Raw genomic sequence first — 27,949 nt, 5'->3', positions numbered from 1 at the left:
GAGAAAGGAAAGGTGCGAGCAAGAGACACTGTGCCAGGCAGCCATATCCTGTTCCGTCGTGCCCACAGCCACCCCTACTGTGGCTACACTGGCAATTCTTCAGGCTCCATGGAGCTGTTTTTAAGTCACAAAATCCTCACCCTTCCTGAACCTTTCTTGGGCCTGCTTTCTCTGGTTTCCCACTGAATTTTTTATTTCTGGCACAATCTTATGTCACAGGATGCCTGGTATGAGTGGATGGAAGTAGCTGTGAGAACCAGAACAAGAAACTTCACCATTATTCAAGGCTTCCATACCACATCCTAGAAAATAAGAGAAATGAAGGTGCTGCTTCTTCCGGCACTCACAGAGGACGTGAGTCAGCCAGCCAGCCAGCTCCCTACTCACCTCGCATACAAATAGGCAGGCACAGACTCAGTGGGTAATGTGGATGAAGGCAGAGCCCTGAGACACAGAGGCATTCAACACAGAGAGATCAGAGAGACACAAGAGCAGAGGTATGTGGGGAAAGAGCCTCCAGCCAGCAGCCAGTGCCCAATCGTAGCCCCAGCTCTGCCCACCTTCTCAGCTATGTGGCCTCGAGCAAGTCACTCCACTCCTCTGGTCCTCAGTTCCCTTTTCATTAGCAAACACATATGACTTCATTAGAGGACCTGCAAGGCTTTGTCCTCCCAGTCCTAGATCCAATCCTGCCATGAGGTGATCTCCAGTCTTATCCATGCTCAGGGCCCAGTGGTCAAAGGAGGAGGAGGCCCTCCTGACCTGTCACTCAGGGAACACTTGTCTGCTGTGTTCTGCTGTGGTTATACACCTGTAAAGCAAGCGCCTGTGTCCATGATGGGTATATGGCATGATGAAAGGAGCACGATGACCTAGCAGCAGAGAATGTGACCAGAGGAACATCAGGCTAGAAAGTCATATCATTTTGTCAGATGCAGCCAAGAAACAGGGAGCTAGTGAGTCACCAGGAATAGCAAGCTTGGAAAGAGACAGGAAGATGCAGAAGTCTCACGACACTCTTCCAGTAGTAATGAGATCCCTAGTCCATGGGCCACTAGAGCATCCAAGCCCAGAGGGAGCATGGGCAAGAGGGTGTAGCCTGGGCTGGGGGTAGCCTGGCCTTGAAAGCACCCAGCTAGTGACTGTTTCCAGTATCTCAGCACAGACAAGCTATGGCTGCAAATGCCCCAAACGCTGGGCAACTCCCTGGATATTCTGGGAACACAGAGGCTGCTGGCTCCCTCTCGGATCTGCTCCCCACTCTAATGAGCCTAAGAGTTACTGCCACCATATTTTCCTCTCTGAGAGAGGGGACATCTCAGTGATTGTGACAGTCTCCCTTGCCAGCAGCATCAATCCATTCCACCCGGTCCTCTCTCCATCCCAGCCCCAGCCAAGGGAGAAAGAACTGGAGGAAGGCAGAACTGAAGGGGTCTGGTGTTACCAAACATCCTTGTCCAAGGGCAGGGGCAAAGCAGTCTTCTCTGTCCCTTCCTCAAGTCTGTTCTTATTTCCAGGGCCAGACAGCCTTTGGGTTCTCCCAAGGTAGAAAGGATGGACAAAGAACAGGGTAGTTCTCGGGCTGTGCCACACTTGGCCTGTGCAGATGAAACCAGGCCCAGAGTCTGGGTGGGAGAGATGGGAGGAGTCAGGAGGACGCTGGAATCTGGAGTCTCTGCTCCCACTCCTTTACTTTTATCCTGTATCCTTACTTCCTGGCCATTCTGCACATGGCTCCCAAGTCTACCTCCCGAAGCTATGGCTTTAGGCTCCTGTCAGCACCTTGCTCAAAATACACTGAAGAACAAAGTCCAGAGTCTTTAGCTCTGTACCTTCTACTTTCTAAAATTAAACCTGCTGCTTTCCCCCTATGGAAAGGCACGGCCCAGGCTGAAGTTGGTCCTTTTGGGGGCTTTTCCTACTTCCACGCCTTGCCTTATCTTCCCATCCCCTCAACTTTGAAAGTCACCATTTTTCCATCTGATCCCGTTCCCAGCTGTATAAATCCACCAGCCCTTCAAGGGGCAAAGCCCACCTCCTAAAGATCTTCTCTTCCTTCTACAGTCCAGTTCCCCCAGGGAGGCTCAGGTGAGAAGACATGGAAAAGCTAAGAAACATCTGCAATCTTGGTGGGGTGAGGAGGGAACCTGAGATGTTAGCAGAGTGACAGGCTGCTCCTCTCAAGATCATGGCTGCCATGGGAGAACTACTGCAGGACTAGGCCAAGATTTGAAGCCGGAGTAATAGTTGAAGAAAGAATAGAAATGGCTTTTACATCTGGCGAGTGAATATACTCTGAAAAACAAGATAGATCTTTTGAGAATTGGAATCAGAGAGACTACTAGAGAAGGGAAAAGTCACCCCAAAGTCAAAGCAAGATGGCTGGAAGCCCAGGAAGGAATCTGGGGGTGGTGTATGTCAAGCTAAGACTCATTCCTGTCAAGGGGAGAACTGATTCCTTCCTGAGCTCCAGTTCAGACAGGACTAGTCCTGCTTGCTGCACATGTCTTCACAGTTACCATCTCTTCACATTTCATACACATCTATCCAGCAATGCCCCCAGCCCTCGGGTGGTCCTTTGAGGGTGAAGTAGCAGGGTGGAGGGCTAGTATACTGGACAAAACAAGAATCTTAGTTGATTATTGCCACATGAGAGTAGGCTAGAACTTCCAACATTTCAAAAGAAAACATAAGGTTGTGCTTTTATTCAAAATCCCCTTATTTTTAAATGCTAGCAACTAACTCATCCCACTGTACATGCCAAAGCAGTTCCATGGGTCAAGTCCAGCTTGCACCCTCCACTCACACCATCTAAAACACCAATCCCAAACAGCCACAGCTAAAGATGTCACTTACTTTTCAAAGTCCTCACAACAGCTTTTTAACCAAGCAAAGCAAAAGCCCTTTTTTAAGGGCTGAGAAAGCTGGCCCAGAAAGGCTTATTAATGTTGCCTAAGGTCACGCAGCTAATTCATAGCAAGCGTAGGATCAGAATTCACATCTCAATACTCTTGATTATAGGTTCTTTCCCCACATTGTCTCCAGGCTGTAAGCAGAGCCAGAGCAGTTGTGAGAATAGTCTGAGACCTGTGACGTTGGCTAGTTGATCATGGTCCTTAAAAGAGAAGTGATGTGGAAGCTGAGGCAGGAGGATCATAAGTTCAAAGCTAGCCTCAGCAACTTTGTGAGGCCCTGAGCAACTCAGCGAGATCCTGTCTCAAAACAACAAAAATAATTAAAATGGCTACATGTGACTCAGTGGTTGAGTTCCCTTGGGTTCAATCTGAGGAGGAGGAGGGGGAGGAGGAGGCGGAGGAGGAGGAGGAGGAGGAGGAAGAGAAGGAAGGTAGATGGGTTGTCTTCTGAATTCTCGCTTAATCTCTACAGACAGAAGAGTTCTAGAACAAATGAATAGAACTATAACCTGAATCACTACAGAGTCACAAACCTCTAACAATTTATAGGTTTGAGCCAATTTATGGATATAGAACCCCTGAATGAGGAGAGGCTAGGTTCTCTTGAAAAAGAACTTGGCTACACTACCAAAATTGATAATATTAGTCTTCCTCCCAGCCTTCCCCAAAGTCACCAGGGTGACAGGGCACTGCAAAAAGGAAATAATCAGATTTGGGGGATTAATAGACAATAGCTCTGAAAGACACTAATTCCAGGGGACTCAAAACATCACTGTGGTCTACCGGTTGGAGTTGGGACTTATGGAAGTCAGGCAATCATAATGTTTTAGCTCAGGTCCTTGTCACAGTGGGTCCAGCGGGCCCCTCAGCCCTTCTGGGCTTATTTCTCCAGTTCCAGAATATGACATTGGAATGGACACACTCAGCAATTTGCATAATTCCCCACAGCACAGGACCAGCTGGATTCCTTTGAGCTGGTTGAGAAAATGGATCTATAACTTGGAAATAGAGCAGCAAGCCCAGCTATGGATCACCTGACTGGAGAGGATGCACTTTGCTTATTTACAGTTTGCCCTTCCAAAATTTTGTCCTATAAGATAGATGGTTCAACAGGTAGAAAACTTGATAGCATGCCAATTATTTCTATCCATCAGAGATGATCCCAAACTTAATAATTTTGTTGCTCCATAAGACATTAAGCTACTTGGTAACTAATTTAGCAGTCTTATTCCACCTTTCTTCCATATGTGATTGTGTGTGTGTGTGTGTGTGTGTGTGTGTGTATTACTTGTGTCCTTTTTTGAGCCCAGCTTTGTCATCTTACTGGTTCCCCTACTTATGAGTTAAAGAAATCTTTGACATGTAATCGTTGGATAAATAGGTTTTTAACCTTTTGAAAAGTATTTCTTTCATAGTTTACAAGACTCAAAAAATGAACACACATAGGAAAATTCAGCATCTGGGGATGGATGAGAAACCAAGTGGGCCCAAGAGTCTATTTATTTTCCCCTCGACCTGCCCATCAGCAGCCTGGGAGGCCTTTAGGATAACCTGCACATGTTCTCCTCACATGGGGCCTTGTGGCTTCAGGCTTTGCCGCTGTGGCTACTGTGCTGCCAACACGGTGACTCCAGGTAGCATGTAGGATGTAGGCACTACCAGAAATTGGAAGCATGGCCTCCTCTCTAGGAGTCAGAGATGAAAATCTTGAGAAAGGCCAATGTTGGGCAGCTGAGAGGCAGGTGGATCCTCTGGGTACCTGGCCTGGAAAATAAACACACAGGAAAGGCAGCAGCTGCCAGCACTTCTCCTGTGATTTCCACAAGATATGTGAGCTTATCCAAAGCTTATTCCTCACTCTCTAGGATGAGGGGCAAGAAGTAGGGCCACTGACAGAGGTGGATGAGGGATGTGAATGTGCCTTGTGGGTGGGAGAGAACACACTGATCCTGGTCAACCCTCATCTTCCCAGGGTCCAACAAAGCAAACTGAATTGCACACAGGCAATTCACATTCTGACCACTTGACGTCCAGCAGTGTCCTTCTCCTAACTAGCCCTGGCTGTCTGTATACCTCACATCATACTTTGCAAGAAGCTAGTTATTTTATTAGGAATTAGAAGGCCCAGATCTTCAACCTGGCTCTGCATCTTGTTAGCTGTGTGGCTTTAGGCAAGTCACTTCATCTCTCTCTCCCTCCCTGAGCCCCTGTGGTTTTGCCTACCAAATGAGATAACGGCCACTTTCTCTACTCCATGGGTTAGTAAGCAAGCATCAAGTCTTAGGTTTACATCCTGTTCTATAGATATAATATCAACAATAAAAAATTATGGGTAATGTTTAATTGCTGCTGTTCATGTAACTCACATGTGAAAGGGAGATAATGATAACAATACTTACACCACTGGGCTAGTTGTTCAAATTGAGTTGCTGTAAAAATTAAACAGATACATTGTAATGCATGTTGAGTGATTACTTTGATACCTGGTCTATCATAAAAACTCAATAAACATTAACTGTCTTAACTGAAGATATTTTGAAACAGTAGGATTCCTACCAAATGAGAAGTTTTGCAATCATGATTGCCTATTTTCTCCTATTAATCTGTTTCAGATGTGTTAGGTTTGCCACTTCAGGTATATTTCAAACTTATGAAATCATTTAAAAATGATTTCTTGAATACCTTAAAAATGCTGGAAGTGTGGATACCAAAATAAAGGAGACCTATCTTTTGTATTCAAGAAGACCAGAGCTCAGGAGGAGAAACCAGCACACAGGCAATTCACATGTTACGTGATAGAGATGGAGCATGCAGGAGGGTCACCTCACCAAGCTGGGGTCTCTGAAGGTAAAGGTGGGTCACATGGTTTTTTAAAAGTTCCCTCCCTAATCCTCCACACCTTCATCCTCTGCTCCTCAGACAGGGTTTTGTACATAAGAGAAGGTCAATGTATATTTGCTGAATAAACATGGAGAACTGAGTAACCTTTCTTGTGATCTAGGTCACCCAGAATCCCTCTAGTAGGGGGAAGCAAGGAAGGGAACCAATATTAGCAGAGACCCTGACACATCCCAAGTACTGGGACAGGTATTTTACATAAGGACCAGGATTCTGAGCTGCAGATTATGCTGATGTCTTTCCAACTTTGCATTCAAAGTAGCTGGGATGGCAGCTTGGAGAGAGCAGGATTTACACAATGAAATTGGCAAATGTTATAAAGCAGAGCATTTTTTTTTCTTGGAAAGCTGTTTGTTAAAGTGTTAACCATGCACAACTATATAGATCTCTTGAAATAATCTTTTTTATAGATGAGGAAATTTGCTGTAGATCACAGAGACCACAGAAGAAAGATAAAGGGTTTGAGCTTCTCTGACTCCAACTCTGGCTTTTCTCTTTGTAACTTGTGGCCCATCCATCATCCCCCAGTGAACATCATCAGTAGTAGATTAACGCATTCTCTGTACCTCGTCCTAGCTGAAGGGGAGAGAAGAATCGCTTCATCTTTACTTAGTCTCCTTGTAAAAACTGGTGCTCTCTGGACCCAGGCTAAGGTCATGGGAACCCCATATTATCTGCCTCTTTATTATCTACTCTGGATCTCCTTGTTCAAGTCCACCGAGAGTGAATAAATCTATGACAAGGTGCTCAGACTCGCTAATCACTTTGGAAATGGCAATGGAAATTACGAGATATCACCTCCTTCCATTAGGATGGCCATTACAGAAAATGAGAAAGTAACAAATGTTGACAAGGATGTAGAGAAATTAGAAACCTCAAGCAGTGTGGGTGGGGTTGTGTAACGGTGCAACTGCTATGAAAAACAGTATGGAAGTTCCTCAAAACACTAAAAATGAAATTATGACAAGAAATCTCACTTCTAAGGGTATCTCTTAAAATAATTGAAAAAATAATGCACCCATGTTTCATAATAGCAGAGGGAGTAGCAACTTCAGCATTCATTGACAGATGGGTGAATAAAGAAAATGTGGTGTATATGTGTGTGTGTGTGTGTGTACATACACTCTGCCTTTTCCCTTTGTAACTTGTGGCCCATCCATCATCCCCCAGTGGACATCTTCAGGAGTAGATTAATACATTCTCTGTACCTCGTCCTAGCTGAAGAGAAGATAAAAAAGCTCCATCTCTACTTAGTCTCCTTGTAAAAACTGGTGCTCTCTGGACCCAGGCTAAGGTCATGGGAACCGCATATTATCTGCCTCTTTATTATCTACTCTGGAGCTCCTTGTACAAGTCCACCAAGAATGAATAAATCTATGACAAAATGTTCAGCCTCATTAATCATTTTGGAAATGGCAATGGAGATTACAATGAGACACCACCTCCTTCTAACAGGATGACCATTACGGAAAATGAGAAAGTAACAAATGTTGGCAAAGATGTAGAGAAATTAGAAACCTCAAGCTATTCCCTCTGCTATTATGAAACATGGGTGCATTTTTCTTTCAATTATTTTAAGAGAGAGAGAGAGAGAGAGAGAGAGAGAGAGAGAGAGAGACAGAGAGATTATTCAGCCTTTAAAAAGAAGGAAATCCCAATGGAATAAGACAAATAGTCCAGAATCAACCCTATACATCTATAGGCAATTGGTTTTGAACAAATAGGTCAGAAACACACAATGGGGAAAGAACAATCTCTTTAAAATGGTGCTGGGAAAACCAGTTATCCACATGCAAAAGAGTGAAATTGGGCCTTATTTCACCCTTTACACAAGAATTAACACACAATGGATAAAGATTTAAGTGTAAAACTATAAAACTACTAGAAAAAAGCTATAAGACATTGATTTAGGTAATGAATTCTTGCATATGTCCTCAACAAAGGCAATAGAAGCAAAACCAGGCAAACAGAATTGCAACAAACTAAAAAGGTTTTGCAAAGCAAAGGAAGCATTTAATGGAATTAAGGGACAACTCACAAATTGGGACAAAATATTTATAAGTCATGTATCATCTAAGGTGCCCATCTCTAAAATATAAGAAACTCAAACTACTCAAAAGTAGGAAAACAAATAACCCTATTAAAAGTGAGCAAAAGACCTGAATAGATATTTCTCAAAAGCAGACATACAGAGCTGGGGGTACAGCTCAGAGGTAGAGAGCTCACCTAGCACCTGTAAGACCCTGTATTCAATTCCTAGCAGTGCAAAAATAAATAAATCAATTAAATAAAAGGCCCTAAGATTATGAAAAAATGTTCAACATCACTAATAATCAGAAAATGCAAGTCAAAATCACAAAATAATATTATTACCTCACATTGTTAGAATAATTATTTTCAGAAAGTTGAAAAATAACAAGTATTGTCAAGGTATGGAGAAAAGGGAACCTGGTACAGCGTTGGCAAATTAGCACAGCCATTTTGGAAAATAGTATGGAGATTCCTCAAAAAACTAAAAATAGAATTGCCATATGATCCAATGATGTCACCTCTGAGTATTTATTCAAAGGAATTGAAATCAGTATGTGAAAGAATGTCTGTAGTTCCATGTTCAATGCAGCACTATCCTCAATACCCAAAATTTGGAAACAACCTAAATGCACATCAACAAATGGATAAATTTTAAACTGTGTTATTTATACACAGTGGCATACTATTCAGCCATAAAAAAGAATGAAATTCTGTCATTTTCAATGATATGGGTCAATCTACATGCATTATTCTAAGTGAAATAAACTAGGCTTGGAAACACAAATATTACATGATCTTACTTACATGTAAAAATCTAAAAATCTGAATGCAGATTTTTAGAGGAGAAATGTTGTCTAACAGGTTCATAGTTTCAGTTAAGCAGGAAGAATAAGCTATGGCTATTTATTGCACAGCAAGGTGACTATAGTTAATAATAACGTGTGTATAGTTCAAAATTTTTATAAGAATAGATCTTAATTGTTCTCACCACAAGTAAAGAACAGGTGTGTGAAGTGACAGATATATTAAATGGCCTGGTTTTCTGATTCTGCAACACACACACACATATATATAGAGAGAAGCATCACATTGTACCCTATAAATACATACAATTACTACTCTTCAATAAAAGTGTTTAGAAAAATAAAATATTGTCACGTGTTATAACTTGGATGAACCTTGAGGACATTATGCTAAAGCAGGCAAAAAAGACAAAAATGCCATATGATCCACTTAATGTGAGGTGTCTAGAATAGTCAAATTCATAGAATCAGAAACCATGTGGGTAGCCAGGGAATAGGGGGCCACGGAAATAGAAAACTAGTGTTTAATGGTATTGAGTTTCAGCACTGGAAGATGAAAATGTTCTGGAAATCTGCTGCATAGCACTTTAAATATATTTACCACCACTGAACTATACACTTACAAGTGGCCAAGATAGTAAGCTTCATGTTATTTATTTTTTTTTACCACAATAAAACAAGAAAAAAATGTGATTCTAAATGAAATTTGTATCCTACCTAACCCCCTAGGAAAAAAATGAATAAATGAATGGATTACTGGGCTGACTGGAGGCCAAATGTGCATCATCCAAAGGGCTGCCACCACCAAAGGAGCCACTGGGCTAGGAGACTGAGCTTAGATTACCCAACCAGCTCCACAAGTAAGTTCTGAAAATGCACCTGTGTATTTTACTTAGCAATTAGGCACCTGTGCCTATTGTATGCAAATCATTTTGCTAAAATGGTGCTTCTTCTGAAAGCAATAGCCCAGTGGAAGAGGCAGATGAGTCTATTGGCAGCTCCTGGAAAGACAGGGCTGCATGTGAATCCTGACTGTGCCACTTCCTTGGATGAGTGACTCAATCTCAGTGAGCCACATCAGATGGTATTTCTTCCCTCAGTGGGTCTGGATGATCAAAGCATATATGCTTAGTACAGAGTGTGTGGCTTTGTTCAATGAGTATACTATATTCATTTGCTACAGAAAGCTACAAGTAAACAGAAAGAAGGGCATGCTAAGCAATAAAATACAATGTACTTGTTCTCTTGTACAGTGCTTCCTGGACTGAACATCCTGAGTACTTATATGGAGGGAACTTGAGGATGAATCTACAGGGTTTGTAGTACTTCTGAGTTGAAAGAATGCAACAGGATGGACTCTATGCCAGATTGGCCTTACTTGCTCCAACACTTCCTGCTACTCCTCTAGACTCCAAAGTTGGGTACACCAAGACTGGGGCTTTGGAATCACCCATCACCACTATCACCCCTAGAACCAGCACTAAAGCATCCAAGGACTTTCCTGGAGCAAAAAGCTCCTTTGCATCTAAAAAGAAAGGGGGAAAGAGAAGGCTAGGGCCCTGTTGACTATGAATGAAATCACTTTTTATGTAAGATTTCCATTTGTCTGCTTTGGCAGCTTCTGCCAGAGCTGCCTCTGAGCTCTGTCTGTGCCATAAAATCCAGGCCTCAGAGGCATCTAATTTGTAAATTATGGGCTGTCTGAGTGGCAGCTGTCCAGGTCACTGGCTTGATGCTAATCCTGGTCCCTTTGCAGGTAGCAGTTCCAAACAGTCATGGGCTCTGTCATCTTGGCCCTGCTTATTAGAGCCAGTGGCAATTACTCCCCAACCCTGGAAGCTGAGACTAACAGCAACATCTCTGGTTCCTAGAGCTGCCCCCAGGGGATGGCACAAGACAGGACAGCTGGTCTGGGGACGGCCACCAAAGACCTGTGTCTTCCTGGACAGTGGGAAGGCCAGACTGTCTTTAAAAAAAAAAAAAAATTAAAAGGGCAGAAGAAGAATTTCTTAGCTTCCCTCAGGCTCCCAGCTAGCTGGTGACACAGCCAAGACCTACAATTAGAAAAAACAACTGCCTGAGGCGAGAGCTCAGCTGGTTAAATGGTGTCTAACCTGGGCATTCAGCAATTTTCATACATAAACATACATATCCCTATAAGATACATCTAGTGTAAGAGGTTTTTTTCAATCATAAAAATCACTTCCCAGGCATTACCTTTTATTAAATGCTTTCTCAGTATTTTCTTCACTCAAGGCTTTGACTCTCCTTGCTTCAGTCCACATGGGTGATGTGGAGTACCAGGTATGGGCCTACAGATCTCACAAGGAAAACACATGAGAGGAAAGGTTGTGTCCACTGCTTCTCAGTGTTTCCTACGGGAGAAACAGCCCTTTACGGTTTTTGATGGTGAGACTGCAGGGTTCACCCTTGCTCTGGCATGTGGATTTACTACTTCCGGCCAATGTGTCAGCCAAGATTACAGCACTAATTTATTTAAAAGGACTGATGTGAGTTGTGTGAGTCCAAAGCACTTGGTGGCCTACCACAATTTATACTGCATATATCCCCCCACAAGCTAGCAGTGGCCATCTGTGTAGGAATGTGTGGTGTGTGGTATGTGAGTGTGAATTGTCATGTATTAAATGTCCACTCTTGTACAGAGCACTGCCAGTTACACTTATGTATTTAAAAACAGTCTCTAACTTACCCAAGTTGCAAAATTTGGGGATGTGTGTATTCATTTATTCCTGTGTTTGCTTCGGAAATGTTCGGGGTCTACTGTGCAATAAACAAGGGCAAAAACATTCCCTTATTGACCTCACATGCTGGGGGCAGTGATGCCGGAAGGAGAAAGAGGCAAATCATTACCATACATGTGATATATATTTCTTCATGAAAGTGAAGAAAATAAACATAACACATTGCAGAACTTAATATCTCTCAGGGATGGGATGGGGGTATTGGATCAGACTGAATGGGTCTCAAACACAAGTTTCGGTTCTCACCATCTGTGTGGTCTTGAGTTCAGTTACTTAATATCTCTGAGTCTCAATGTTCTCATCTGTAGGATAGAAATAATAATTCCTATTCTTTACAGCTGTCACAAGAATTACAGATAATGTATATAAGGCAGATAACAATTGAAATTGTGTGTGTGGGGGGGGGGGGGTTAGGGACTGACCCCAGGAGTACTTTATCACTGAGCTACATCCCCAGGCCTCTTTTTTTTTCTTTCTTTCTTTATATTTTGGGACAGGCTCTTGTTATATTGCTGAGAGTCTCATTAAATTGCTGAGATTAGCCTTGAACTCATGATCCCCTGGCCTTAGCCTCCTGAGTCGCTGGGATTATAGGTGTGTACCACTGAGCCTGGTTAGTCAGTATTTTTAAATGGTAGATAGTGTTCACTTGGGTAAATTGAATACTACTACAAACAAGAAAGCATCTAACTGTAAAATTAACATGTGAAAAGGGTATATGTTTTATATCAAGATTTATGACCCTCAAATGCAACTCCAAGTAGAGGGAGCTGGCACAAGGGCAGCTGTTTGTAGTCATAGTCTATTGACAATCAAATACCTTCACTTTAGAAATAAGGAATCCGAGCACAAGAAATTTCAATATACCTAGGCCACCAACTAAGATAGAAAACCTGAAACCAGAACCAAAAACGCTGACTCTAGAGACCCTAATGGAGGCATTTGTGAGTCCAGTTTGCATAAAAAGAAAGCCTAGCAAATTAGCATATTGACAAGAATAGCAGCACAGTTCTGGAAGACGTACACTGGATTCCAGCTCTGCTTTTCATTTGTTTGCTTTCTGTGCCCGCTCTATTAGGTCTTCCTGGCCTTTGTGTCTGGGGGTTAAACCTAGAGGCCATGGTTAGATGTAATGTCAAATTTACTGTCTTCAGATGGTACCATTGTTACATTTCACCTGATCACCTGGTCACCTAGTCAGGCTGCTCCCAGGGCCAAAGTAGCCAATAGCTATTTCAGAGGACCCTGCACTAGTTTCCTGCCCTCCTCAGCCAGCCCCCAGAAGAGCTTGAGAGCTGCCACAGGCAGACAGAACTGGGATGGGTAGGAAAAAACTGTGGGGACCCCAGGTGGCTAGACTTTCCTGGGCCACAAAGAGCCTGAACTGACTGTGATTCCTTCCTATGTAAATACCAATCTGCCAGCCTCCAAAATCCCCCTGGGGACAGAGATTCCACCTGTTACTCAAGAACTCCCAGGCTCTTTTTCCATCCAAAGAATGTCCTAAAGATCCCTCAGTCTTGGGCCCAGCCTTGCTGCCAGCCTTTGGTGTGGGCTCCCTCCCTGGCTTGATGGAGCTTCACTGCTCAGAAGAGGCACATGAACGCTGCTAGCCACATGCATTTTCCTTTCTCCCTTACCAGGATCATGGCCTCCTATGACTGTGACATTACCATGGAGTCAAGGTGTGGGTCAATTCCACAGAGGGCAGGTAGCTGCTCAGCAATGAAGAAGATTGAAACAAGAGAATCAGGGGGAATCCAACATCCTTTGTGCTTAGGGGACCAGTGTAGGCCTCCAAACAAGTCCCAGATGAAGCCTCTAAGGCCTCAAGTCCCAAAGCTAAGCTGAAGACAGCTCCTTAGAAATCCCCTGTACCTCCTTTCTTGATACCCTCCCTGACAGTCACTGTGAGGGGATTCACTTTTCAGACTCACTCAAGTTATTCAACAAGTAATTACTAAGCATCTTCTATGGACGAGGTTGTCACAAAGCAGCATTCAGGCTGTGATGGCCCAGCCCACTTGGGAGACACTACAGTCAGCTCCAAATGTTGACATGCAGTTGCTAAGGTAGGACCACAGAAAAAATGTACAGTGTCCATAAAATCCTCCCAGCATGACCAACAGTCCTATGTCCTTGCACACTAGCAAGCTGGATGAACTTAATGACGCATCGCTCTTGGGATCCAGGGTTTGTTTGGGGAAGTGAGTCTTTGCTAGCCTCTCTGTGAAGTCCTCTCTCTTCTCCTTCTCCACAGGGAATGCACATCCCACAATGTCCCTCCTTCACCCCCAGCAAAGCTGAACTCAACCCGGAAGCCTTCCTCACTTCTGCCTCCACTCCAACCCCCTTGCCACCAGACAGCAACAGCAACAGCAAAATGACTTCAGGAAATTCATTCTGTGCATGGTCCGGCTCTGCTCAGATGCAGACTGTTACTATTATGACTATCACCTGGTAGAGATCTGCAATCCCCATGGCAGATGGGAGCATATGGGGAAAAGCATTCTTTGTATTAGATACATTGAGAGTTAGAGGACTCTGATTTCAGAACTTGGGTAATTTGTTTTGCCTACTGGAGCCTCGGGGTTTGCATCTGTGAAATGAAAGCATTAGACTGAGAACCTGACTCATAGAAGGCATTTAATAAGTGCTCGTAGAATGAATGTTGAATGAACAACTCCAAATCTCTTCTTTACAACTACATAAAATTCTTTACATTTGCACCCAACCACCACACTCACTGGGCCTGAGCCCAAGTGCCCCAGGAGTTCAAGTTTCCATGGGCCTCCCACTTCTGGAACATTTAAGAGACCCCCTTTCTTTCCCTTGTCTACCTCCACACTCCTCTTACTTTCCCTTTTTACTAACCATTGTACCGGCAGGTCAGTGAATCCCTTTTAATCCTGAACTCTCAGTCATACTAATTGCTTTCTTTCTCGTCCTTATTTGCCTTCTAACTTGGGAGGTGAGGATTCAGTTAGATACGTGGGCAGCTGTTCCCAATCAGGTGACTGAGAGGAAAATGGTCCCGCCTTGGTAGAGGCAAAAGATGAGGATCTGTGAGGCAGAAAGCTCCCTGTCCTGGGTTGAATGACACCCCCACCCCATTTACATCTACCTGGAATAAGATTAGAATGAGACCTTATGTGAAAATAAGGTCTTTGCCGAAGTAATTAGTTAAGGGTCAAGATGTGATTATATTGAATTAGAGGGGTTCATGGCTTTGAGTGACTGGGATGAAAAGCTACCAGCATTCCCATTTTATCCCAAGGAAGCAGATGGGCAAGTTGGTGTTTAGTGTATTAAATGACATGCAAAAGCTCTTTGGATGCTGTATTATTGTCATTCATAATAACACCATAATTATGATTACTTCCATATCATTAGTCATATCTTAGGGACTAGGCAGCAAGATGGGACAAGAGAAGGATGCCCTAATTTGATTCCTGGTATTCTAATAAGAAGAGGAGAGGAGACTGAGATACAGGGAGAAGAGGGAGGTAGATCAGTGTGATGCTGCCATAGGCCACATAATACCAGGAGCCTTAAGAAGCTGGAAAAGACAAAGAAGCATGCTTTTCTGGAGTCTTCAGCAGGTGCAAGACCCTACTGGCACCTTGATCTCACACTTCCAGTCTCCAGAACCATAAGAGAGTAAGTCTCTTTTGTTTTAAGTGCCCAGTTTGGGATACTTTGTTACAGAAGCCACATGAAACTAATACCTTCCCCAAGTTTACGTGGCCCTATAATATTTCAGATTCATGACTGTGAGCTGTTCAGAGGTTTTCCCACCTGCCTTCTCCTCCAGAAGATCTTCTTAAGATGCCCTGGGCTCAGAGAAACCACAGAGATTTGTAGCCATCATGCTCCATATGCTTTTGAGCAAATCTCAGCTTGCTCTGCAAGAAGGCAGCATTCATCAATTCATGCATTCAACAAGCATGTATTGACATCCTACGACCTTTAAAGCATGTCCTAGGCTCAGGGTACAGGAACTACTCCTTCTTCTGTCCCACTTTTTTGTCCGTAAGATCTAACTGACATGGGAGTAATCAGTGTACCTTATGAATGTTATTATAAATGACAATAACATCACATCCAAAGAACTTCTGTTTATCATTTGATCCACTGAGCACCAATTTGCTCACGTCTGCTTCCTTGGAATAAAATGGGAACATTGGTGGCTCTCCAGTTCTATCACTCAAAGACATGGACCTCTCAAAATATAGAACTAACCTGGCCCTACTTTACACTTCACTTCTCTGTGTTTCCCTGGCAAAAGAGTAGAGCTGAATATTAAGGGACACCAAATCAGTAATTTTGGATCCATAAACAAGAAGAAAAAACAAGAAGATGTATTTTAAAACTGGTTAAATTGGAAAAAAATTGGATGAAGTTACCTGATGCCAGGCAGTGTGGGGAACACTATTTCTGGTTACTGGGCTCAGGGCAGGGCCGATTTGGTATGGTGGGAAGAAAGCCAGGAGGCTGACTCACCCAGGGTCAAGGTCTGCTCTAATGCTAAGCCACCATGAGACTCTGACACATCACTTCCCCCTCTGAGTAGTTTTTTCTTTCACACATTCAGAGTTAGTTTTGGTTTCTAAGACTCTTTAAAGCTTTGATATTCTGGAATCTCTCCAGTTTAAATCACTAGCTGGAGAAATTTCCTAGTCTGCCTTAATGATGTGAAGGATTTCAAGAATGAACAGAAGACAACAGTGTGTGCTGCTGTCTGATTTTTGAATGTATGTGTTGGGAGATGGGTGACCACAGTCCCACCATGGGCAGTACCTCGTGGACTAGTACCTAGGCCTAGAGAAATAAAAACTCCATTCTTACCTTCAAGGAATTTATCATCCAGCAGGGAAAACAGACAAGTAAATAGGCAATTACAATGCAATTGCACCCATTCCTACAGGGAGTGCTACAGAAATATAGAGGTAGAGACCTCACCCCAGGCAGGTGGGATACTAGAAAGGAAAACCAGGGAAGAGTCCCTGGAAGAGGTGATGCCTCTGCCCAGTTTTAAAGACTGAGAAGGAGTTTGCTTTTAAGGTGAAAGGTGAGAGCGTCCAGGTAAAGAAAACAGCATATAAAAGATTAGCTATAGCACATTGGGTGCAGAGGAACAGCAAATGACAACAGATCCATTTTCTTTCCTTCCCTCTAACCTCCACCCTTTTCATCTCTCTTATCCACATCTTGACACCCACTCACCACCCAATTTTCTCCTTTCTTCTCCTCCTTAGCTCCCACCCTCTGTGCATACAGAGAGGAAAGTGATCTAGTGAGGGAGCAGAAGAGGAACACAATATGACAAGATACGGAGGGGAGGTGTGAACCACAGCACAGCAGCAGTCCCTGTCTTCCTGCCCTCAACGGGGGTGCCCCCAGGAGACTGCTCACCCTAGCTCTGGGCCTCCTTACTACCTCCTCTGCCCACTCATAAATAATCTGTTGTTTTTTTGTGGGGGGGGGGGGAGGGGGGTGCCACCCACCCATGGCCCCTTCATCTTTCTTTGTCACTGTCGTCCTTAGATGCCTGGTCACATTCCCATTTCACTGAAGCGTTTGGCACCTAACTCACTGAATTCCACTCCAGCCCAAGTCCTACCACTGATTGGGATGGAATCTATTTGGAACACTATGGCTTCTCAGCTCTTTGGCCTCCTTAACTCAAAGTACACGCTCCACTTCAATCACCGATCCCCAAGATGGCATCTGGGCTCTGTCACCACCCATTCTATTATCCCACTCTGTGACCATAATTGCCTCTGCATTCAGCTCAATCACTTAATTACGTCAGATATACCAGTTCTCTGACCGCACCAATACCATCGGTCCACGGATTCTTTTTCTTCTTGCTAATGTCCACTGCCTATTTTTTTTTACTTTTCTTTCTACCTGGTTCACATTTTCAGCCCAATATTCAGATACTTTAATCAATGACCTTAATTCCCTTGTTTCATTGTCCTAAAATCATCCTTGGCTTCTGTCTTCCCCCTCATTCTCCACAGCCCATCAACCACCAAGTCCTGATAAATTTTAACATCTTTTCAGATCTTTCATGGCTTCCTAGCTCCACTGCCTGACCTTCATCAACCCAGCATCACTCTCTTGGACAACTGTAAACTCTCCTAGTTATTCTTCTTCTAGTCTTGCTTCCTCTATAATCAGTTCCCTCACTTCTATAATCAGTTCCCTCAGCTTCTGCAAATTTTTCAAAAAATGCAGATCAAGTCAATAAAATTATTCTACCAAAAAACAACCATTCAAAATAGCCTCTCAATTCCTCAGGATGGAGACCAGTGTTCCTCATAAGACTTCAAGGTTCTATGATGTCTCTGGCCTCACCTTAGGCCATCTCCACCCCAAAATCCACTGAGTTCCTTGGATACTCCATGCCCTATCTGGAGGATGTGGACAGCAGGGGTTGGAGGAAAGGCCCAGGGGCAGAATTGAGATCTTTTCCTTTATTGTCACTGAGAACTTGCAAGGATAACATTCTATGAGTCAAATACTACCTTTTACAGTTGTCCCATCTGCAATAATGTCTCTCTTCCTTCAATAAGAGAGAAGATAAAATTTGGAGCACAGATTGGAAAGCCCCCTGATAATTATGACAAGAATAATAAAAGAGAATGTTTACGGAGAGCTTGCCACATGCCAGGTCCTGAACCAAACACTCCACACAAATCATTTACTGCACCTAAAACCCTATCAAGTACATATCATGGTCATTCCTCTTTTATAGAGGAAAACAAAAGCCCTGCATCTCGAAAAAAATTATAGTAACTTGATTGAGGTCATACAACTTGTTAGTGGCAGAACAAAGATTGGAGCCTCCATCACTCCAGCTTTCAAGTTCATCCTCTGAATCACTTGTTCAATGGAATAACTCAGATGGGCAGATGGTACACATCCCACTTTTTGAAAGTGCTCTTGGAAAATATAGGTTCAAACTGTTACTTCTTTTGGAGGGTCTTGGGTAGAATGACACTTATTGTAACTTTTAAACTGAGGATCAACCCAGCTTCCCAAACTCTTTAGGTCCCAGCTTCAAAATGTAGAAACCACCCAGAGCACTTAAGATAAACCCCAGCAACTATACTATCCTGTGCATCTTCAGGTCTCCAGAATAACCTAAATCAAAACATCTCCTTCTGTTTCCCTGACAGCTAACCCCTTATCTTTATCTTTACACGTGTGTCTGATTGGAGGAAGCTCCGACTATTCAATATCCTCCACTTTCATGTCCTACAGAAACTGAGAAGTTTCCAGCCAACCTACACTATTCATGAAGACAGCCAGGTAGCTGAAGGGGATGAGAGAGGTATGAAGCATCTTGCTGACCCAATAGACCTGAGGGACGCCTTAGACACTGCCAGATACTTGTTGGGCTTCAAGTGAGTAGAGAGAGAGTGAGGCTGTGGGGAAGTAAGCTGTCACTCACCAACCCATCACTCACCCACTCACTCACTCAACAATTTAAGTGACTACCAAATACTTAGCATCATTTTAGGTTATAACAGGTTCTTAAGCATGAGGCAGATTCTCTAATTCAAGAACCTCAGAGTCTAGTGGGGAAAACAAGAAATGAAGAACTGGAAGGTTAGCATTAAGATGGTAATATAAGAAGGGAGTGCAAAAGATGTCATAGGCCACGGCTCTGGAACTTGCTAGCTCTGACTCCAAGCAAGTTTCACTTAACCTCTCCAAGATCAGTGGCCACATCTGCAAAGTGAAAGTTATAACAGCTATGGATACTCCATGGTTGTTGTAAAGATTAATAGGAATATGTGTGCTTTATATTTTATTTATTTTTGCTTTATGGGTTTAGAAAATTAAAAGTGAGTTCCAAATGCAGAGTGTTAGAACTATTGTTGCATAAGGAGTAAGACAATTATTTAAAATGTTTAAAAGTGCACATAGACTAGACAATCCCCTGCCTTTCCTTTATGTCTGCATGGCTCACTTCCCCATTTGATGTAGGTCTTTTCTTAAATATCCTTTCCTCCATGAGGTCCATCTTAGCCACCCTATTTAATAATGTGGGTTCCCTCTGGTTCCACCTCTCAGCATTCTAGATTCTAACCTATTTTATCTTTTTCTGAGTACTTATTACCCTCTAACATATGCAGTACTTTATATTTTATATATATATATATATATATATATATATATATATATATATATATATATATATATCACTTACCATTTCTCTCTTTCCACTAGAATACAAGTTCCAGGAAGGCAGAGATCTTTGTTTTGGTCACCGACATGTTTGCAATCAAGATGAGTACCTAGCACAGAGCAGATGCTTGATATTATTTGTTCAATGAAAGAATAAGAAACAAAACACACGTTGAATGGCTTCTGCTGCAAAAGACAGTCAGGGAAGAGTGAGCACAGGAAGAGAAGGTAGAACTCCCAGCTGCTGATCTGGAAAGATGACAGCTAAGAGGGCTCAAGGCCATGGTGAGTAAGACATGAGTACCCTCAAGTCTCAGAATAACATAAGCAGAAGGCACCCTGGAGGCTCACCAGAAGCAGTTTTAGTTCAGAAATAGCAATTAATTTTTATACAGTTGATAGTGAAGAGACTCCATGCCATTTCAGAATATAAGTTGGTATGACATCAGGAGAATAATTTCTCCATGCATGTGCATTGGTTATCTATTGTTGCATAATAAATTACCCCAAAATTTAGCAACTGAAAATGTTTTGTCAATAGCTTCTGTGGGTTAGGAAGTTATTTGGGAAGTTCTGGTCCAGGCTTGCTTAAAAGGTTTCAGTTAAGACCTTGGCTATCATCTCTTGATGGCACATCTAAGGAGGAAAGCCCTCCTTTCAAGACAGTTTGCTCCCACAGCTGTTGGCTAGAGGTTTCAGATCTTCACCATGCAGACCTTTTAGGGCTGCTGGAATGTTCTCATGACATGGCAGCTGATGCTCCCCAGAAAGTGTGATCCAAGAGAGAACAAGATGAACATTATGATATCTTTTAAAGACACACCCTCAGAAGTGGCATGCTCTCATTTAGGCATTATCTTACTGGTCCACAGGTGTGCCCTATTTAACATAGGAGGTGATTACACAAGATCATGAACACCAGGAGGTGGGACTGTGGGAGCCATCTTGGCTAACTACCACAGAATGTAACTAAGGAAGCATCCAGGATATTCTTAGGGCATCGTGTATCTATGGAGAAAAATGACCACCTCCCAACCCTTCCCTCCAGCTCCCCAGAGAAGACTTTGTGCCATTAGTTATCCAGAGTGATCCAAGACCTTCAGTTATACACAGTCCTCAAGGAAAGATATACAAACATGTATACAGACATGGACCACTTTGGAGACCTTTACATACTCTTCTTGGGATTCTGGATGCTAGTTTCTGCTTGTCAATACACTTTTCTTTTTGACTCCACCATAAATGAATGAAAGAGCTGAGGGAGCTCAGAATCTAAAAAAATGGAAAGATCTGAGAAAGATGACCTAGGAACAGAATATTTGTCATGCCCTCTGAAATGTCTTAGCATCACCAAGCAGCAGGCATTTGTAACTGCCCAGAAGCAGATACATCTTTTATAAGAACCCATCCCAAGGAAAGATTCTTAGACAAAGGAAAAGCCCAAAAGAAGGAGTAGCATTCTGGATTGGAGAGTACCAGATTCAAAAGCTATTGTGTTCTATCCTCCTTTCTCAGGCAAGATCGTACGTCATGCAAATACAAAGATGGCATTTGCCTTTTCCACTAATGTCCCCAGAAGATAGAAAGCACATGTTTCTGCCAGCTTTAGTGATATGCTCAGTGTGAAGTGCTTCAATCCTCTCAATCTGGGAAGATGAGAAAGTCTTGTCCCTATGCACTGGTTTATCACCTTATTTTTTTGTTTGTTTGTTTTTAATAAAAAGTAGACTTTGCCAGAGTGCCTCACATTACATGGCATGTGAAAGTAGAGGAACATAATTTCCAGACATGAATTAGTGCAAAAGGGCAATAGCTGAAAATGTTCCTCCTTAAGCTCCTTAATTAACAATAACAACCATTAGAGTTAACATCTGTAGGTCAATTACTTTTTCCAGGGACTTACTTTTTCAAATGGCTTATATCTGTTATCTGAAATAATCACTACAACCAAATGAGGTTAGTATTGACATCCAATTGTAGATGAGAAGCCCAAGGTGATAGAGGTAATCAACTTGCAAGTAAATATTAAGAGTCAGGATTCAAATTCTGGGAGTCTACAGGCCTAAATACCACACTAATCATACCAAGGTGTTTTTATAGGGCTTAAGTAAGAAAACAAATATTGGTACATATCGTTCATGAAACTCAAAATGAAGTTCAACAACAGGTGGAAGCCTGCTAGCTGATCACAAGATGAACATTATTATATATTATCTTAATGGAGACTTTGGTGACATTGAACCTTAGGAATTCTGATTTATTAGGCAGCATATAGTTCACTTATGATGTACCTGAAGAAACTAATACATGGGCAGGGACACCCAGGCCTTTCCTGTCTGCCCACCAGAAAAGTGCTGATCAGCTGGTCCTTAAAGACAACTCTCATGAGTCACTCCTGTATCTGCACAGGATCTCAGTCCATCCCATCTGCACCTCTCTGTTTAATCAAGAAGCTTAGTATTAGAGACTAATGAATATTAAACCATGATCATAAGAAAGCAACAAAAAGGCTAAAGGTTGGCAGAAGTCTGGTTTTCATCCTTCGGACAGTTTAGCGCCCTCAAAGAGACATGAGACAGAAGGTGCTCCCACCATGCAGCTGGAAGACTTAAGTGACCTGCCTCCCTTCCCTCTACACCTACTGCTTGCTGAGGTGCATAATCATTGCATTCCAACCAAAGGAGCCCCAGTCCAGGCATAAAATAAGAATTCTTAACTGGTCCCCAAATTTAAGAATCCCAAAGAGTTATTTTATCCATCTTCTCCCTCTGCTATCTCCCCTCCTCACTTTCCTGGTATTATCTGCAAAATTCACTGTCACTTCAGTTTATTAAAGAAAATAAATTCTTCTCCCTGTTCTTCTCCCTTTCTTATTATTTATTCCACTTACATAAGTCATAAACAGCTATTATTTAAGCATTAGACACTCTGGCTTTGACTCTCCACCCCACACATTAGCCATGTAACTTCATGCAAGCCACTGACCTCTCTCTAAGCCCATGCTTCTTCCTCTGCAAAATGGGGATACTAAGAATGCATATTTCATAGAGTTGTTGTAGGATTAGGAATTGAAATAAAAAACCCATGTCAAATACTGAACAGAGTGTCCTGCACACAGCAAGTGCATGATAAATGTTGGATGTTATAATGATGAGGCCAGCAATGCAAGGACCAGTGAGCAGGACAACTTTTCAAAAACAGCCGTTCTAAGGAAACCTGTGAGTAAGCCACTTTCCCAGACCAAGGGTTCCCGGGGAATTGCTAGTGATGTTGCTGCCTGGGGTAACAGGAAGGAACAGAGGCAATTATACAGCGTGCAACAAAAATAATTTCATTTCTAATGCCTTTCCCCTGCTGGGCCACTCAGAACCCAAACAATAACAACAGGCAGGGGTGGAAACGAGAAGGGCAGGCACATTCTGAAGGGGCCCAATGACAAACAGACAAGCCCCAGGACTCACTTTGTCTCCCAGACATCTGTAGGGGAGAGTCCTTGGGACTGCAGCTGCAATACTGTGCTGAGTGGCAGCTCCCTGGAAGGCAGGATTGCCCAGGGGCCTGTTGATGGGGCCTCTTGGGGCTGAGTCAGCCTGACTTCACTTTTCATCCTCTGTCTGGGAGCAGGCTGACATCACTCAGAGGGCTCCAGGGAAAGTCAGGGGTCCTCCCTTCCTCCTTTACTGTTCCTGCAGACAGCAAAGACTTCCCACATCTCCTCCCGGGAAAAGTAAAAAATTTTGCAGTTACTAGCAGATTATAACAAAAATTACCCAATGTGCATTAAGTTGGTGGTTGTATTCAGTGCATATTTAACATCAGCCTATGTTGGCAGCCCCTGTGAGCACTTCTTCACTCCCACCTTTATGTACTGCCCCATACTCTTCCAATTGTCCCCAGCAGCCTCTAGGTATCTGAATTCCAGCAATATAGCAGCACAGCCTCTCTAACCAGGGGAGGAGGGAGTCCCCAGGCCCCAGTGAGTCATCTCTGCTCTTCTCTGTGTACTGGAGCCAGCAGGGCCCTTGACTCCTCTGCAGAGAAACATTCCCATGTCTCCCAGGGAGAGAAGAGAGTGCACTCTCCCAGGGGCATCCTGGCTCCTGAGAGTGTTGGTTTAACCCATTTATCAGATTGAGGTAAAAGGGAGAAGATGAAAGACAGAAAATATGTAGTCCAGAGGACAAGTTTCTCTACTTTCTGTGGACCAAACAGAAGCAACCCAAGTGGTTGAGTCTTATAGTTGCAATTCTCCTCTAGCCCATCTACTGATACTATAAGCAAACTATTTTCCAAGCCTATGCATTTAGATAATATGATTCTATTGTTTAAAAAAATAAGAATTTCATTGGTAATGGGGACAGGTGAGAGACAGGGGTATATTAACATTGGGATTCTAACAGTATTAAATGAACTAAAAAGGATAGAGATAATATCAGCCCACCACCCAGAATTGGTAAATAAGCAATTGGTACATGCTTTGTGGCTCCATTATGTATCATGAAGAGCTGAAGGATACATAAGCCCAAAGTCAACCTGATGTCCTCCCACTACCACAAATGACTTCCTGTGGGTGGGAGGAGGGAAAATGGTGCTGGAGTTCAACTAAGTAAAAGGCCATATAGAAGAGGCTACCTGCTGAGAAGCTGAGCCAAGCTGTGCCCTTTCTATTGCCTGTGGTTTTCAAGCATTTCCTATATACAGGATGTTCCCCTGCTAAGCAAAGTGCCTGGGAGGATGGAGAAGCTTTGGTTGCTGAGTCCAATCCTAGAACCCAGGAACTAGAAACTTGGCACCACTCTATTTTGAGAGAACTTCAATAGCAAGAGAGACTAAGTATTTCTGGGCAGCTGCCCTGCTTGTAGCAGGGGCATCCAGGATGGATCTCTGGGGAGCCCAAATAATCTAAGGATCTAAAGCCTTCTAAACAATGTCTTAGAGAAAATGCAAATAATAGAACCACCATTCTGAGTTCTTTTCAAGACTTCATATCTTAGGTTACTGAGACCTGCTGATTCTGGGAGATACTGCAAATATGGTATGGGGTCCTGGCATTATAAAATCTCAACTTTGATTCTTCACTCCCATCCTAGGTACTGAAACACCTTCACAGCTGGAAATTCATAGACATTAAGCTACAAAAGGAAGGAAAACCAGAGGGTGACAGGACAGAAAGAATGAGCTACTGGAAAGGCAGACTTGGCTCAAGGAGTTCTCATAAGCCCACCACATCACGCCCACCACATGTGGTTTGTGGGTACTTATTTACCCAGAGAATGGTGACATCAGACAAGTCTGGCTTCTGCAGATCAATCTCGGGAGTATCTGAAGTCCTATTTCTGATGAGACCCTGAATTTCTCTACTTTCCTTGGTAAAAGAGGAGAAACAGAGGATTTCTTTCATTTTCAGGTTCTTCTACATTGTTCTCAAGATTACAATTGCATATTTTGGACAAAAATAATCCAACTTTCCAGGTGAAGATAGAAGACTGACTAGCTCATAAACATCATCACCAGCTGATTCACCCCTACATGCCTCTTAGTATATGGAACACAAAAATCAAATCAATACAGTCAATATGTCACTGCTAGGAGGGCATCAGCGGCTACCAGCCTTGGGGAGCATGAAGAGCTACTTCGTTGAAATAATCACTCCTTGGCATTTCAGGAGCACTTGTGTTAGCAGAGCACAGTGCATGCATAGTGAAAGACCATAACTCACCCAGGAGGGAAGGAAAGCAGGGCCAACACATGGAGTTGGCCCCCGGAGAGGGGGAGTTAGTATTTATGAAAGCCCACTTGATGCCATATTGGGGATCCCTAAAGAGGCCCAAAATCAGTTTTTGTAGGAAGAAAAGTCTGGCAGGATCCTGTGAGAGAGGAAATTGTCATACCCTTTGTTGCAGCAAAGAGATTTTTTTGTTTTGTTTGTTGGTGGATGATATACTTCCACCAACAGTCACATGCTTGAAAAATTTAACATGTATAATTTCAGAAGACAATGAGATAAATTAGAGGTCTTAATTTAAAAATGTCCACAATCTCCTTGTAAGGAGTCTGAACTTTCATGAGGAGTGATTTCCCAATGTACATAGGAATTATCCAGATATATTGCTTAAATATAAGCTCCAGGACCTTTAATAGAGATTCTTGTTCAGCATTTCTTTGAGAAAGAAGCAAAGATACGCTTTTTAAATCAGATTCTCCCATGATGATTCAGATACAGAGAGTTCATTCCTAACACCCCCTCCTCCCCCATGAATTGCTGCACTGACCTCTACAACAGATCAGCATCTCTCCATTTTTCAGGCATCTTTCAATCTCGGGTTGTACAAGGAAAGTGGAAGAAGCTCAGAACACTCTTTTAAAAACCAATACTGGGATTTCAAAATGGTCCTCATTTGGCTCTAGGGCTAACCCTCCCAAACCTCTTCCCTGTCAGATGTCTGAGTTCGGAGATAGTATCAAAACCCCTGAGAAACAAATGTGCTGTTAATTTTGAAAACTAAGCAGGGACCTTCAAGACAGAGGCTGGGACCCAGCAAACCAGCTTGCTGCTTCTCTTGAAATTGATCCCATTCAACAAGGTCTCTGTCTCTGCCTACCCTCATTAAACAGCAGCACACAGGGAAAGATGAAAAGAATGCTTCTTTTTCAAGTGGTCCTAATGCTGCAAAATGAATCAGGGATAAGCACAAATATTTGCATCTGAAAGAGGGGGGAATCTCTGAGCATCTAGTTCCCTGGAGAGAAGCAAGGATTAGCCTGAAAGGTTTGTAACCTGGTCAATATCCAGAAATAGATGGATCTGCAGAAGCTGAAGAGTGATCCACAAAGTGCCTTTTGCCTCACCCAACCTCAGAAACCCCAGGACAAAAAGTAGCGTGGTGCCATATGGGCCAAAAGTGACTTGCTCACACAGCTTCCCTGTGGCGGAGAGAAAGAGCCTGTCCCTGCGGAGCTGCAATGCTGTGACTTGTGTCCATGGTGAAGAAGCCTGTAATGTGGATGCACAGGCACCCTCTTACCTCTGTTCCTCAACAGAAACCGCTCACAGGCTGCCCGCTGCAGACAGGGATGGGGATGTGCTCTGTCTGGCGTTTAAAGCTGACTCCTACCTCGTACACAGTCCTAAAGGGGCTCTCAGTTCTTTTCAGAGTTGGACAGTAACCCTTCGTCACTGTCCTCACCATCACCCACATTCCCAAATCGAGATGGGTCTGGAATCCCAGTCTTCTCACCCGAATCTCAAACGGAGAAAAGGCAAATAAGAATGAAAATACAGAACCACGGACAGCGGCAAACCTAGGAGTGGTATAACTGAAACCCGCCTCTCCCTCAGTTTCTGCCCTTTGAAACTGAAGTCTCAGGTTGCACCAATACCAAGTTGCCAAAAACAATCCTTCCTCCTCTGGGGGCCGTGGGAAACTGGCTACGTGCCCTGGGGCCGGAGTTCTGGTGCCAGGAAAAAAAAGTCCCCTCCCAAGACGCTCTCGGAGGGGCTCACTCTGGTAGCACCCGCGAGTGCCCAGGGGCACGCATTCTCGCCCGGGCGGCGCAAAGGATACCAAGAAAGGGGGAGAGGGGATGGCAGCCGCCGGGTTCCGGACCTACACCAAGCAAGCTGTCCGACGGAGACTGTGGATAACCCGACCTAGGCTGGCGGCTCCAGGTAGTCAGCGCCAGAGTGGCCAAACTTCTAGTCCGGACCGCGCAGCTCACGGAGCTCCCTCTCCTCTCCCTTCGCCCTGCCTCGACCCCGGTCGTCAGTCGCTCCATCTAAATGGGCTTACCTTCAAGCCATAGGGCGCCCGGGGGCAGAGACTGCACCGGCTGCTCGAGGCTTCCAGCTCCCGCCGCATCCACGCACGGCCGCCCCTCCCGCAGCAGCCGTCCGGGGCCGCCGCTCTGCTCGGCGGCCCCTTGGTCCCGGCCCCGCCGCGCCGTTCAGAGCCCCTGCGGGCAGCCGCTCGGTCGGCTCTAGCCCACGAGAAGCAGTGGACCGGCCGCGGCGGGGCGGGGCGGGGTGGGACGGGGCCGGCAGCGGGGCGGGTGGGCAGGATCGCTGCTCTCGGCCGAGGCGCGGAGGCGGCCAGCTCTGGCACTGAGGCTGGACAGCTCCGCGGCGCCGGAGCCCCGGGAGTGCGGGAGGGGAGGGGGTGGGGCCGCCCTGGCCACGAGGCGCCCCAGGGCCCCGCCCCTGGGACAGGCCCCACCCCACAGCCCCGCAAGCGTAGGTGCCTGTTCCGCGCACCAGAGCTTCAGGTACCAGAGAGTACTTGCGGGATTCCGCAAAGCCTGGCTTTGAGGCGGGAACTGAGCTCTCTGGGTTGGAGCCGAG

At 44.0% G+C, this 27,949-nt stretch overlaps 1 protein-coding gene across 2 annotated transcripts in view; it reads right to left on the bottom strand.

Annotated features, from left to right (window-relative positions):
* Drd2 (dopamine receptor D2) overlaps positions 1-27,572 on the bottom strand; it is a 60,542-nt gene extending 32,970 nt beyond the window's left edge. Inside the window, exon 1 of one of the 2 annotated variants that reach the window (XM_058586215.1) lies at positions 27,402-27,572. The gene's annotated coding sequence lies outside the window, so the exon portion shown is untranslated. The remainder of the gene's footprint in view (positions 1-27,401) is intronic. The other variant, XM_046467048.2, reaches the window with a different exon arrangement.
* Between the last annotated feature and the right edge of the window lie 377 nt (positions 27,573-27,949).

Source organism: Marmota monax, unplaced genomic scaffold (assembly GCF_021218885.2).
Source record: "Marmota monax isolate L192 unplaced genomic scaffold, Marmota_monax_Labrador192_F-V1.1 WCK01_AAM20220418_F8-fsc00045, whole genome shotgun sequence".
In the NCBI taxonomy this organism is placed as follows: domain Eukaryota; kingdom Metazoa; phylum Chordata; class Mammalia; order Rodentia; family Sciuridae; genus Marmota; species Marmota monax.
Note: the sequence above shows the minus strand (reverse complement) of the source record. Positions and strands in the feature narration are given on the sequence as shown.